General features: G+C 61.9%; 1 non-coding gene and 1 pseudogene across 1 annotated transcript; both read right to left on the reverse strand.

Moving 5' to 3' along the window:
* Positions 1-918: 918 nt before the first annotated feature.
* Positions 919-7572, reverse strand: LOC115221850 (annotated as a pseudogene).
* A 462-nt stretch (positions 7573-8034) lies between these two features.
* On the reverse strand, positions 8035-8193 carry LOC115221866. The gene has a single exon (XR_003882669.1). It is a non-coding gene; the product is annotated as a 5.8S ribosomal RNA (ribosomal RNA).
* Positions 8194-12875: the final 4682 nt, after the last annotated feature.

Raw genomic sequence — 12875 nt, forward strand, 5'->3', positions numbered from 1 at the left:
TCGGGATTTTACGGGACGGACCGCGTCGCCGTATCGAGCGCGTTCATCTCGTGAACGCCTTCCGGCATCGCTGGCGGCTACGCCCGCGCGTACGTGGGCCGTCACGCGAGCTTGGTCTTCGTCGTAACTCAGCTCTGCTTATCGCTAGACAGTAGTAGATAGGACAGCGGCAACATCCTCGTCGCCTTCGATCCTTCACCTGAAGAGAGTCCAAGTTACTCCCGCCGTTTACCCGCGCTCGATACGAGAACTTCTTCAAGCCCGTACCCTCGGCTCTGCATTCGCTAGACAGTAGATAGGGACACGCTCCTCGCCCTCGATCCGTTCACGCGGCGCCTCGACAATCGGACGACGATGCCCAGAAGTCGCCGCTTCGACAACAGACAGTCGCGGTGTTCCACTGAGAGGTCGTACGTCGCTCCGCGAGACCGGGGACCGACCCGGACGCCGACGAGCGACGACTCGTCGGCGGTACAGAAAGTTACGTGCGAAAGGGGCGCTGCATGCTGGCCCGGCAACCCCGTCTACTCGCGCACTAAGCAGGAGGTTCCGTTTCTTCCACTTCTCACTTAAACGAACCCGCAACGGAGCGCGCGCTGCCATGCCGATGCGCGCTGCGAAGCCGATGCGCGCTGCCAAGCCGATGCGCGCTGCCAAGCCGATGCGCGCTGCCCAGCCGATGCGCGCTGCCAAGCCGATGCGCGCTCGATTCGGCGGCCGAGACGAAGGCGGTTACGGCGACGACGACTATTACCGCGCGCCGAGTCGTTCGACGCAGACAAGACGTGACGAGACGAGACGAGACGAGACGAGACACAACGCAACGCAACGCAACAACACTTTGTAACTCCTCCGACTCCGAGCCGCAACAATTTCGCCATCTTTCCTCACCTCCTCCCGCTTCTCCGCCTCGAAATGGCGGATCGTGTCGTTCGCGAGAAGAGACTCAATAGATCGCAAAGTGGTAGCTGCTCTACTAAGCACGTCACTCCGAACGGCAAGTCGGGTCGTATGCAAGCGATCCCTTTCGTCTCGATCTCTTCGAACTAGTCGGGGCGGGACGACGAGCAGACGACCACGGCGCGAACGCCGCAGCCGCCGCCGCGTCTCCGAATGGCAATTCCGCCGGCGACGCTGCCGCTCGCCGCGCGAACGCGACGGGCGGACGGCGAACGCCGAGCTAAGGCATGCGCCTTGAGGTTGAGACGCTTTTGGAAAACAACTCGGGTCCGGCTACGGTTCCGGCTTAGAGGCGTTCAGCCGTTATCGCTCAGAGGCAGCCTGGCACCACCGCTCTATCGAGCGAGCGCGCAAACCGTTGCTCTGATCCCGCGGTTCCTCTCGTACTGGACGGGATAGCCGTAGCCGAGTTGACGTTGCCGACGCCCGCCTAAGGTCGGCCGGAGAAACGCCGGCGGCACGGCCGGGACGGACGGACGCGCGAGCGCGCCGCCGCCTCGACCGCACGCCGAGTACCCCGACGCGACTCGGGGCGCCGCGTACGCGCGATGCATCGGTAGGATAAAACTAACCTGTCTCACGACGGTCTAAACCCAGCTCACGTTCCCTGTTAGTGGGTGAACAATCCAACGCTTTGCGAATTCTGCTTCGCAATGATAGGAAGAGCCGACATCGAAGGATCAAAAAGCGACGTCGCTGCGAACGCTTGGCCGCCACAAGCCAGTTATCCCTGTGGTAACTTTTCTGACACCTCTCGGCGGACGCATAGCTCGCCGCTGTAATTCGGAAAGGATCGATGGGCCACGCTTTCGCGGTCCGTATTCGTACTGAAAATCGAGATCGAGCGAGCTTTTGCCCTTTTGCTCGACGTGTGGTTTCCGTCCACGCTGAGCTCGCCTTGGGACACCTGCGTTACCGTTTGACAGACGTACCGCCCCAGTCAAACTCCCCGACCGACACTGTTCTCGACTAAGGGTCGCGCATCGGCTGCGCCGGCGCCCGCAAAGGCGCTCGACATGCACCGCGCGCTTCGCACCAGATAATGAACCACCGCTCGGCGACGGCCCGATCCCTTCTCCATCGAGTGAGCGAGGAAACTACGGAAGTGGCGGTTTTTCATCGTCGCAAACGCGCGCGACACCCCGACGTCGAACGCGCTTAGCCGACGGCGCCCACGGCGCACCGACGAAACCGACCGCCGCGCGAGGCGCGCGACGGCGCGGACAACGAACAGCACGCCAGCGCGCCGCCGGTGACGGCGACGCCCGGCGCGGGGCAACGCGAATGCTACCGCCTATGCTACGCCTACCGTGTGCCCTCACAAAACCGGACTAGAGTCAAGCTCAACAGGGTCTTCTTTCCCCGCCGATCCGTCCAAGCCCGTTCCCTTGGCTGTGGTTTCGCTAGACAGTAGATAGGGACAGTGGGAATCTCGTTGATCCGTTCATGCGCGTCACTAATTAGATGACGAGGCATTTGGCTATTTAAACGAGATTCACTCTCCTTCCCTGTATTTTATCGTGGGTGGTCCCACGCTGTCGTAGCCAGGTCCCAGCTTAAGTTAACCTTACGAATAAAATAAAATAAAAAAAACAGAAAAACTACCTAAGTAGTGGGGGACTAAAATTAACAGAAGCGGGTGCTTCTTCGATAGTCAGAAGAAGCTAAATGTCCAATTCGGGTTGTTGTTTTGATTTTCATTTATTTAAATTTAAGCTCATATCGAGGCACGGCCCCCAAACCATGCCGCCTCCTCAAAAAAAAAAAAAAAAAAAAAAAAAACTTGAGGGGCATCCTACACACCAGCCTCTCGGTCCTCTAAAAAAAAAAAAAAAAAAAAAATTTGAGGACTTCATCGAGGGGGTTTTATGTGCAGGATCCGATATAAGCTCTCAGGGTCGAGTTTGGTAAGCGAGCCATTAGTATTACCTGCAGCGTAAATGGCTCTATACAACTGCAGGAAGCGTAGATATGGGCCAAACGTGGTTGGGCAACACGCTCGGCCAGGCTTGGAGCCCCGCTCTTTTGCCCACAAGCCACCATCTTATACGGCCCCTGGCAACCGTGTGTTTCGTAACTTATTTATTAACGAATTGGACTTCGCGGCATTTTCCAAGAGTAAAAGGAAGAAAATCAAGAGTACAAGAGTAAGGAGTCAGACCCTGCAGACCGTAGGCCAACATCCTTCCTGGCCAACCGAAATCCTCATACTAAGCCAAATACCCCGCAACAGTCCGCGAAGGGCTCAATACTGACGGTTTACCCGTCATTCGACTGTCTCCCATAGTGAGGCCGAAAGTGAGTCCACTCACGCAATAAAATTGCGTGAGTCACAACAATCTGGCGTCAGGAGACAAAGTCAATATTGACGGTTTACCCGTCAGTTGACTGGCTCCTCGTAGTGAGGCCGAAAGTGAGTCCGCTCCAACAAGAACATGTGTGAGCCACAACAATCGGCATCAGGAGACAACGTCGTGAGCCACCCAAGGACAGCAGGGACAGCATGGACAGCAACCTTCACGAGGCGCTAACATATGGGCGAGATAAGAGGCAGGGTGGAAACACCCCATCCCTACCTCGCCCCGTCAGCAGCCCAATCCGGAGAGCGAACCCGGCCGTTCTAACCTTGGCCGTCCGTGGGCGCCACCCCGTGAAATTCTTTAAAGAAATAGGGGGCCTTCACACTACACCGAAGCCAGGTAGTGACCGACTCGGATGAGCAGGAGGCCGACAAGCGCAACCACAATCAACAGCAGGGTATCATCCCACTCTGCACTCGAATATCCTCCCCACTGCTTGGTCCCCACCAAAAAAATTGGAACCGCTATGGGGAAAAGGACACATTTAGTTAGTCTACTGACGGGTTGGCGCCCGCAAGACCAATCATGGCTTGCGTCCCGCCCGCAGACGTAAGCTCTTAAACCACGACAAGGTAGTGCCCCTATGGGTGAAGCCTGGCAGTGCATCCATCTCCCGGGTAAAACCCGTGAGATCATAACATACCAGACAAACTTGATGGTGCATCCACCCTCTCGCCTCGCTGCCAACACTGCAGGTGTGTATCCCCCTGTACACCTTCCACACCGGTGTTCCTATAGGACACCGCAGGTGCCCCTCCGACTAAAGTCTTTCTGCCCCAAACGAAACACGGGTTCCTCGGGGAAGGGACAAATCAACCCAATCGAGTGCTGTCAGGTTCACCCAAAGTGGAAGAGCTGTGGGAACACCCACCATTGCAAGGTTCGTGGGTCATAACCATCAAGCCCCACTTAAGAGCGTCATAGTTACTCCCGCCGTTTACCCGCGCTTGGTTGAATTTCTTCACTTTGACATTCAGAGCACTGGGCAGAAATCACATCGCGTCTGTGCGGCTCGGCCGGCTACGCGATGCTCTGTTTTAATTAGACAGTCGGATTCCCCCGGTCCGTACCAGTTCCGAGTCGACCGTTCGCCGCCGGCCGAACGCCTGCCGCGCGTCGCGGTGCGCGACGACGACCGCGACCCCTTGCGGAGCCGAGCCGCGCGCGCACCGACGCGACGGCGAGCCCGAAGCCGTGTCGCTCCACGGCGTCCCGGGTGTGGAGCCGTTTTGTTCGCGCCCACTACGCCCCGGGCGCCCCGTATGAAACCGAGCCACCGCAACGAACGACGGCCCGCGCACGCGCCGGGAGGCGCGGTACGCCGACGCACGAGAAGGCCGCGCGCGCGGATCCGACAACCGCGACGACGCCCCGGCCGCGCGCGCGCGCTTTCCGGACCGGGAGGTCCGTAGGCGGCGGCACGCGACGGAACGAAGCGCAGCGGAAGGAAAGAACGCGCGCGTAGAAGCCGACCCGCGTTGACCGAAGGCGCGACCGCGCATCGGCGCGTGGCGGGTTGCCCGCCGACGCCGCGACGACCGCCGGAAAAATGGGGCGCACCGGGATGCCGAGTCCGACGCCAACGCTACAGCCCCGTACCGGTCCGCCGCTTCGCGTGAAGACGTGTTCCGGCGCCCGGCGGCGCGACGCCGAGCGAACGGCGACGCGGCCGCGCGGGAGCGAGGCGACACACACGGCCCGACCGACCCGGTCCTCGGAGCCAATCCTTCTTCCGAAGGTACGGATCCATTTTGCCGACTTCCCTTACCTACATTGGCGCTATCGACGAGAGGCTGTACACCTTGGAGACCTGCTGCGGATGGTGGGTACGGACCGACTCGAGAGCTGCGATTCGTTACGGACCCGGATTTTCCAGGGCCGCCGAGAGCGCACCGGACGCCGCCCGAGACGCGGCGCTCTACAGGTACCATATCCGTATCTCCGGACGAGCCGATTCCACGGACGCGGTCCTTTACGAAGAAGAGAGAACTCTTCCCGGGGCTCCCGGCAACGTCTCCGGGCTCGCTTGCGTTGCCGCTGCTTCGCCCGGCCGCCGGCTTCGACGACGGACGCGCTGCTAGGAAGAGCACGCCGCGTTCCCGCCGACGGACGGGCACTCTCCGAGTTCGGGTTCGGGAATATTAACCCGATTCCCTTTCGATGCGAGGCCGGCCGCGTACTGATATCGAAGAACCGCGCGCGAGAGCAGCAGTTCTTTTTCTTTCTAAACGACGGATCCGGCGCCTTTCGTGGAAGCTTTCGCCCGCTTCTTAGGACCGACTGACCCGTGCTCGACCGCCGTTGGCACGGAACCCTTCTCCACTTCGGTCTTCGAAGGTCTCGTTCGAATATTTGCTACTACCACCGAGATCTGCACCCGCGGTCGGCTTCACCCGGGCTCGCGCCCGCGGCTTCCATGCACGCCGCGGCGCCCTCCTACTCGACCGGGCATCGGAAAGTCGCCTCGCCGGCGATCGCGCAACCTGTCGCCCGGCCGGTCCGGCATCGGTCGCTCGCTCCAGCGCCATCCATTTTCGGGGCCGGTCGATTCGGCAGGTAAGTTGTTACACACTCCTGAGCGGATTCCGACTTCCGTGGCCACCGTCCTGCTGTCTATATCGACCGACACCCTTTCGGGGATCTAATGGGCGAAGCGTAGGGCACCTTAGCCGGACGTTCGGTTCATCCCACATCACCAGTTCTGCTTACCAAAAGTGGCCCACTTGGCACCGTGCATTCGTCGTCGCATAACGGCGGCCGCCTCCGATCGGGAGAGGAGCGGCCCGTTTCGCCCGTTCCGAGTTCGAGAGTAGATCGAGGCCGTCAACGTCCCCGGGGCCTCCAGTCGTTCGCTTTACCGGACGGAATTGCGTGTCGTTCTCCCGCTGGCGCCAGCTATCCTGAGGGAAACTTCGGAGGGAACCAGCTACTAGACGGCTCGATTGGTCTTTCGCCCCTACACCCGGTTCCGACGATCGATTTGCACGTCAGAGGCGCTTCGGACTTCCACCAGAGTTTCCTCTGGCTTCGTCCCGACCGGGCGTGGATCGCCATCTTTCGGGTCCCCGGCCGCCTGCTACACCTGAGTCGGAGCGGGAACGCCGGACGCGAACGTCGCGGCGAACGCGCGGAGCCGACCCGGGAACGATGCTTCGAAGCGCCGTCCCGCCGAAGGGCGAGACGGCGACGTCGTGTCACGTTCTCGCTTTCGCTGTGCCGTCGGAGTTCGCGAAGTGAAAAGCTCCAACGACTCGCAGTCGACTGGGACTCCTCGGTCCGTGTTTCAAGACAGGTCGGGTAGGTTGCCGATGCTCGTCGCTGACCGGCGGCAGCGGGCGGCTTTTCGGGCGGGGTGTCCCGCGACCGCATCGCGCGTCGCCCCCTTGCGAGGGTTCCGCGCAGTCGCGGCGGGAGGGCGGCCGCGTCGCTCGCGACCTCCGGAAAGAGGCCGCGCGCGACTCGCTGCGTCGTTCGTGCTAAGGGCGAGGTACGTTTGCCCGTCTCCGTCGGTTAGCCGTGCCAGCGCTTTACGTGGAGCGACGGGCCCGGTCGAGAAGAGCGCGTGGATCCCACCGACAGCCGCTTGCGCGGCAGCGACGGGGCTCTCGTCTGCGACCTGCGGACGCCGCGCGACTACCGGCCCGACGGGAAACGGGTAGCGACGACGGATCGGAGGGGAAGTGCGTCCGATGCCGGCGCCCCGGGAATCGAACGCCGACGAGGCGGCAGACGACTGCCCGCGGAACGAGCGGCCGCCACCGGCGCGTTCGTCGACGACTGAGTCCCCTCGCGATCGCGGTGAGTGGTCCTACCCGTTTGCCCCTGGGCGGTTTCACGATCTCTTGAACTCTCTCTCCAAAGTTCTTTTCAACTTTCCCTCGCGTTACTTGTCGGATATCGGACTCGTCCCCGTATTTAGCCTTGGATGGAGCTTACCACCCGCTTTGGGCTGCGTTCCCAAGCAACCCGACTCTCGGGCCGATGAACACCGCCGATCGCCGCCGGCTCCGAATGGGTCTGGCACCCGCTCTGGGCAGGCCCGATCGAGGGGACTCCGAACCTAGCCGGGCGAAACGATCGAACGTGTACGACCCTTGCGCCATAGCTCTCGACGACCGGCGCGGCCGACGAGATTCGGCGTTGGTCTTCTCCCGGTTCACTCGCCGTTACTTAGGGAATCCCGGTTGGTTTCTTTTCCTCCGCTTAGCGAAATGCTTAAGTTCGGCGAGTAATCACGTCCGTGTCGAGGGCAGCGTAAAAAAAGGAAAGCGTTCCCCGCTGCAAAGAGACGGCTGCTGCTGCTGCTACCGGCGCACCACCGCTGTCGATCGGCACGAACGCTCGCACGAAAGAGATATTCCCACAGAGCGAACGCCGAAAGACGAGACGGCGGCGGCGGCAGTGACGGAGGGCGGCGGTCGCTCGGAAGGGAACGTAGAGGAGGACGCGGACGCGACGAGGGGCCTCGCCGTGTCGTCGTTGTCGTTCCCGCTACTGATCCTTACTCCTCTGCTTCCGCTCGTCGGCGGGCTCCCTCCTCCGCAACAGCGCTTCGCAACGATGACGGTCTGGCATTACGGGAGACGGACGATCGAGCGGCGGCGCCTCGCGCGCGAGATAATGCGGGCCTCTCGGCCAGCGCCGCCCTTTCCTGCGGCTACCGACTCCCCGCCGCAGCCAACGGCCGCGGCGGACTGCGTTTTCGTGTCTTGACCGCCTCTCGGCCGGACGGGGCCCCGGGACGATAGGATCCCGGGGCCGCAATGTGCGTTCGAGGTGTCGATGTTCACTGAGTCCTGCAATTCGCATCAGTTCACGCGGATCGCCGCGCTCTTCATCGACGGACGAGCCGAGTGATCCCCTGTCCAGGGTTTCGGTATATTTGCTACTACTACACACTACACTAGAGAAGGAAAGCGGCAGCCGCCGCCGCGCGACGGAAAAGATAAAAGAAAATTGGAAGGCGTCGACAGCGGAACGAAGCGCGCCACTGCCGACGCCAAGGGCGAGGTAGGAAGGAAGAGAGAAATGGTCATGGAGCTCGCAAAGCGTGCAAGCCCCGTCGTCCGAGCGCCATGAGGGCGGGCCGACGCCGGCAGGGTGGTTGCGCGGTCGGCAGCAGACAGTGCGGCGCGTCGGCGGGCTGCCACCACTGCTACTGCTGCGCTGTCAGAGGGCCGAAACAAGAGCATTCGGTGGTACTCGGGCGAGGGGGCCCGGCCGCGACTTGTGGCTCGGCAAGTTTCGCGAAGAAACTGCGCGCTAGGAGGCGAAGAACAGGGGCCGAGCGTTTCGGTGGTCATCGGAAGGCGCCGAGCGGCGCCCCCGGCCTAGGCCGAATCGCACGGTCGGCGAGGCAGGAAGAAAGAGAGAAATGGTCATGGAGCTCGTAAAGCGTGCAAGCCCCGTCGTCCGAGCGCCATGTGGGCGGGCCGACGCCGGCAGGGTGGTTGCGCGGTCGGCAGCAGAGAGTTGCGGCGTGTCGGCGGGCGGCCGCTACTGCTTACTACTGCGCTGTTAAAGGGCCAAAACAAGAGCATTCGGTGGTACTCGGCCGAGGGGGCCCGGCCGCGACTTGAAGAAATGGGCGGATCGTAAAAAAACAACACGGCGCTAATGATCCTTCCGCAGGTTCACCTACGGAAACCTTATTACGACTTTTACTTCCTCTAAGCGATCGGGTTCGGTCGTCTTCTCCGGGCCATCAGAGAACGCGCCGACGACGGCGCGGAACGCCGTCGCACGTCAGCGGACTTGTCGGCCAGATCCGAGGACCTCACCGGACCGATCGATCGGTAGTAGCAACGGGCGGTGTGTACAAAGGGCAGGGACGTGATCGACGCTGGCTGATGACCAGCGACTACCGGGAATTCCTCGTTCACGGGGTTGGTTCCAGGCTCCGATCCCTATCACGGGAGGTGATTCAGAGGTTACCCGACCCTCTCGGGCCGGGGGAGACGCGCCCGCTGATACCTCCAGTGTAGCGTGCGTGCGGCCCCGGACATCTAAGGGCATCACAGACCAGTTATCGCTCCGCCTCGTGCGGCTTTCTGCCGCCCGTCCCTCTGCGAAGCGCTGCGTTCGCCAAACGACTGGCCCGGACGCGACGGCATGCCGCCGCCGGGCTCGCGCGGGCCAAGCCGACCGAGTCACCGCCGCCGCTCCGCAACCGACGCCGCAACCACGCCGCGACCGTCCCCGCGAGGGGGACGGCAGCCGGACGCGGCCGCAGCGCCGGACGCGAAGGAGAGCGGCGGCAACGGCAAGCCTGGGTCGCGCGCGGAGCTACCGACGACGGCTTCGGCGCCGCCGCGCTACCGGAAAAGCACTAATCGACGCGCTAGTTAGCAGGCCGGAGTCTCGTTCGTTATCGGAATCAACCAGATGGATCGCTCCACCAACTAAGAACGGCCATGCACCACCACCCACCGAATCGAGAAAGAGCTATCGATCTGTCAATCCTACCGGTGTCCGGACCGGGTGAGATTTCCCGTGTTGAGTCAAATTAAGCCGCATCTCCACTCCCGGTGGTGCCCTTCCGTCAATTCCTTTAAGTTTCTGTTTTGCAACCATACTCCCCCGGGAACCGACTATGGTTTCCCGCGCAGGCTCCCCGCCGGGTCATCGAAGCGAACGCCGGCGGAGCGCCAGTCGGCATCGTTTACGGTCGGAACTACGACGGTATCTGATCGTCTTCGAACCTCCGACTTTCGCTCTTGATCGAGGAAAACGTGCTTGCCACACGCCGTCGCTGCAGTGCGTCTTGCGACGATCCAAGAATTTCACCTCTAACGTCGCAATACGAGTGGCCCCGATCGCTCCCTTCGATCATTGCCTCGTCGTGAACGGAGACCGACGGATGACGCGCGGACGAGGCCATTTTCCATCATTCCATGCTTTTCGTGTGCAAGCCGGCGGGGCTCGCTCTGAGCACTCTAATTTTTTCACAGTGACCGTACCGGCCGCCTTGGACACTCGGCGAAGAGCACCCTCGGAGGAACCGTGCGGGCCGAAATGACCGGGAGGTGGAGGCGCTACTACCGCTAGAACGCGAACGGCGACAACGCCCAATAGCGCACCCGCCTCGTGGCTCCCGTGCGTGCCGGACCGACCCGCGCCGTTAAGGGCGCAGGCGTGAAACCGGACGCGACGCGGCGCGGGCGAAGACGAGCGCTGGACGGTGGTGCTTAGTCGCGGCGGCGACGTGAGCAGAGCTCCGCGGCCGACCGCACACGCACCGGCGAATAGGTCCGGGAGTGCGAACGGACGACCGAAGCGGACGCGCCAAAAGCGTTCCTGCGACGGCGCCGTCGCCCCGAACGTGCTGGGGCACGTTTTCGAGACCCGAATTCCGACTACGAGCTTTTCAAACGCAACAATTTTAATATACGCTACCGGAGCTGGAATTACCGCGGCTGCTGGCACCAGACTTGCCCTCCGGTCGATCCTCGTTAACGGATTTGAAGTGTACTCATTCCGATCGCGGGCCTCGACAGAGTCCCGCGTCGTTATTTTTCGTCACTACCTCCCCGTGCCGGGAGTGGGTAATTTGCGTGCCTGCTGCCTTCCTTGGATGTGGTAGCCGTTTCGCATGCTCCCTCTCCGGAATCGAACCCTGATTCCCCGTTACCCGTTGCCACCACGGTCGGCACTGACCGGGCCGTCGACAGTTGATAGGGCGGACTCTCGGGGGACCCGTCGCGCGAAGGCTAGTGCGATACTAGCCCGTGCGATCGTACTGACAGTTATCCAGAGTCACCAAAATCGAAGGGCGTGAAGCCGCCGCACGCCTAAGACCCGCGCGCGGAAGGCGCGGCGGCTGCTGCGACGGCCCGTACGCGTCGGTCTCAGTCTAATATTTGCGCCGCGACCAATGCGGAAGGCCGACTGTATCGTCGCGACCGGGAGGGACGGGCGCGGATGCGCCGCCCCCGAACCGGGCGAGCGGACGCCGGCGACGCCGCGAAGACGCGACGACTGCCGAACGCCGTTTTCGAGCCCGACGCCCGGGTGCGACCTGCGATCGCGGCTTCGGTTGCATGTATTAGCTCTAGAATTGCCACATTTATCCACTCTCCTCGCGGTGGAAGAATACGGTCCCGAGGATTAGGTCCGGTTCCTGAGCCATTCGCGGTTTCACCATTCGTTTACGGCATGAACTTACACTTGCATGGCTTAAGCTTTGAGACAAGCATATGACTACTGGCAGGATCAACCAGGTGTCACCGACGTTTAAAACCGAAGCGCGGCTGCGGTGACGGCGGCTCGGGGGAAGCAGCAGCAGAAGAAACGGTTCGATGTTATTCTTCGTCGAGGCAGCGAAATCCGGTGTTGAAGCCACGGTTCTGTCCGGGAAGAAGGGACAGACACAGCATCGCTCACTTTCGTTGACGCCGCGTCGCCTGTGGCGGAACGGGAAGCGACGACTAGCCCGTTCGCCGCGCCGGTGGCGACGCGACACGAGGTCAGCGGCGTAACCTGACCGGGTCCTCGGCTGCGTAGACGAGGCCGGGGGTCGGAGGCGAGAGAAGAAAATGTGTAAACGTGGAAACGAAAAAGACAAAAGAAAGGTGTTCAATTGCGAGAGGACGAACCTACGAGCTTTGAAAGGCGGGCGTGAAGAGGTGGGCAAACGCGGGCAGATGCGGGCGTCGAGGGAACGCTGCGTCTGAAAGGCGGGCGGTGTGGTGGCAGAGATTCGAGGACGTGCCAGCCGTGTAGAGTCGATCTTGCACCGGCAAACGGGGAGTTAACCTTTGGAAGAAAGGAGCGACTACAACATCCCTTCCAGGCGGTCACCTATGCCGTTCAGCCACGGCCCTACATAGAGAGGAGGAACGAACGGTTGTGCGGCGGATGCCGGCGGGCGAGCGAGCGAAGGCAGGCACACGCGTGCGTCAAAACAGGCGGGAGAACGCAGCAGCGTCTGAAAGGCGGGCAAAGGCGGACGTCCAGATGCGGGCGAAGGCGGGCAAACGCGGGCAAACGCAGGCGTCAACGGGCGAGCGTTCGCAGCGTCTGAAAGGTGGGCGGTGTGGCGGCGGAAATTCGAGGACGCGCCAGCCGTGTAGAGTCGATCTTGCACTTGAAAACGGGGAGCTAACCGTTGGCGGAAAAGGAACGACCTACACGTCCACGTGCACGTGGGCGACACTGCGAGATTCGGATCGTTCTTACGGTATCGGACACGGTACTTCGGCGGAGCTGCGGGCGCAGACGGGCGCAGGTGGGCGCAGGCGGGAAAAGGCGCACGTCCAGAGGCGGGCGAAAGCGGACGTCCAGAGGCGGGCTAAAGCAGGGCGTCAACGGGCGAGCGAACGCAGCGTCTTAAAGACGGGCGGTGTGGCGGTGGAAATTCGAGGACGTGCCAGCCGTGTAGAGTCGATTTTGCACCGGCAAACGCGGAGCTAACCGTTGGCGGAAAAGGAGAGACGAGATCATCCCTTCCAGACGGTCACCTATGGCGATCAGCCACAACCGTACATAGTAGTCTGGACCCCCTTGGGGTTCGACGGTCACCTAGAGCGTGACTATCCAGCGTGGGCCGACCCGTAA

This window comes from Octopus sinensis, linkage group LG18 (assembly GCF_006345805.1).
Source record: "Octopus sinensis linkage group LG18, ASM634580v1, whole genome shotgun sequence".
In the NCBI taxonomy this organism is placed as follows: Eukaryota; Metazoa; Mollusca; class Cephalopoda; order Octopoda; family Octopodidae; genus Octopus; species Octopus sinensis.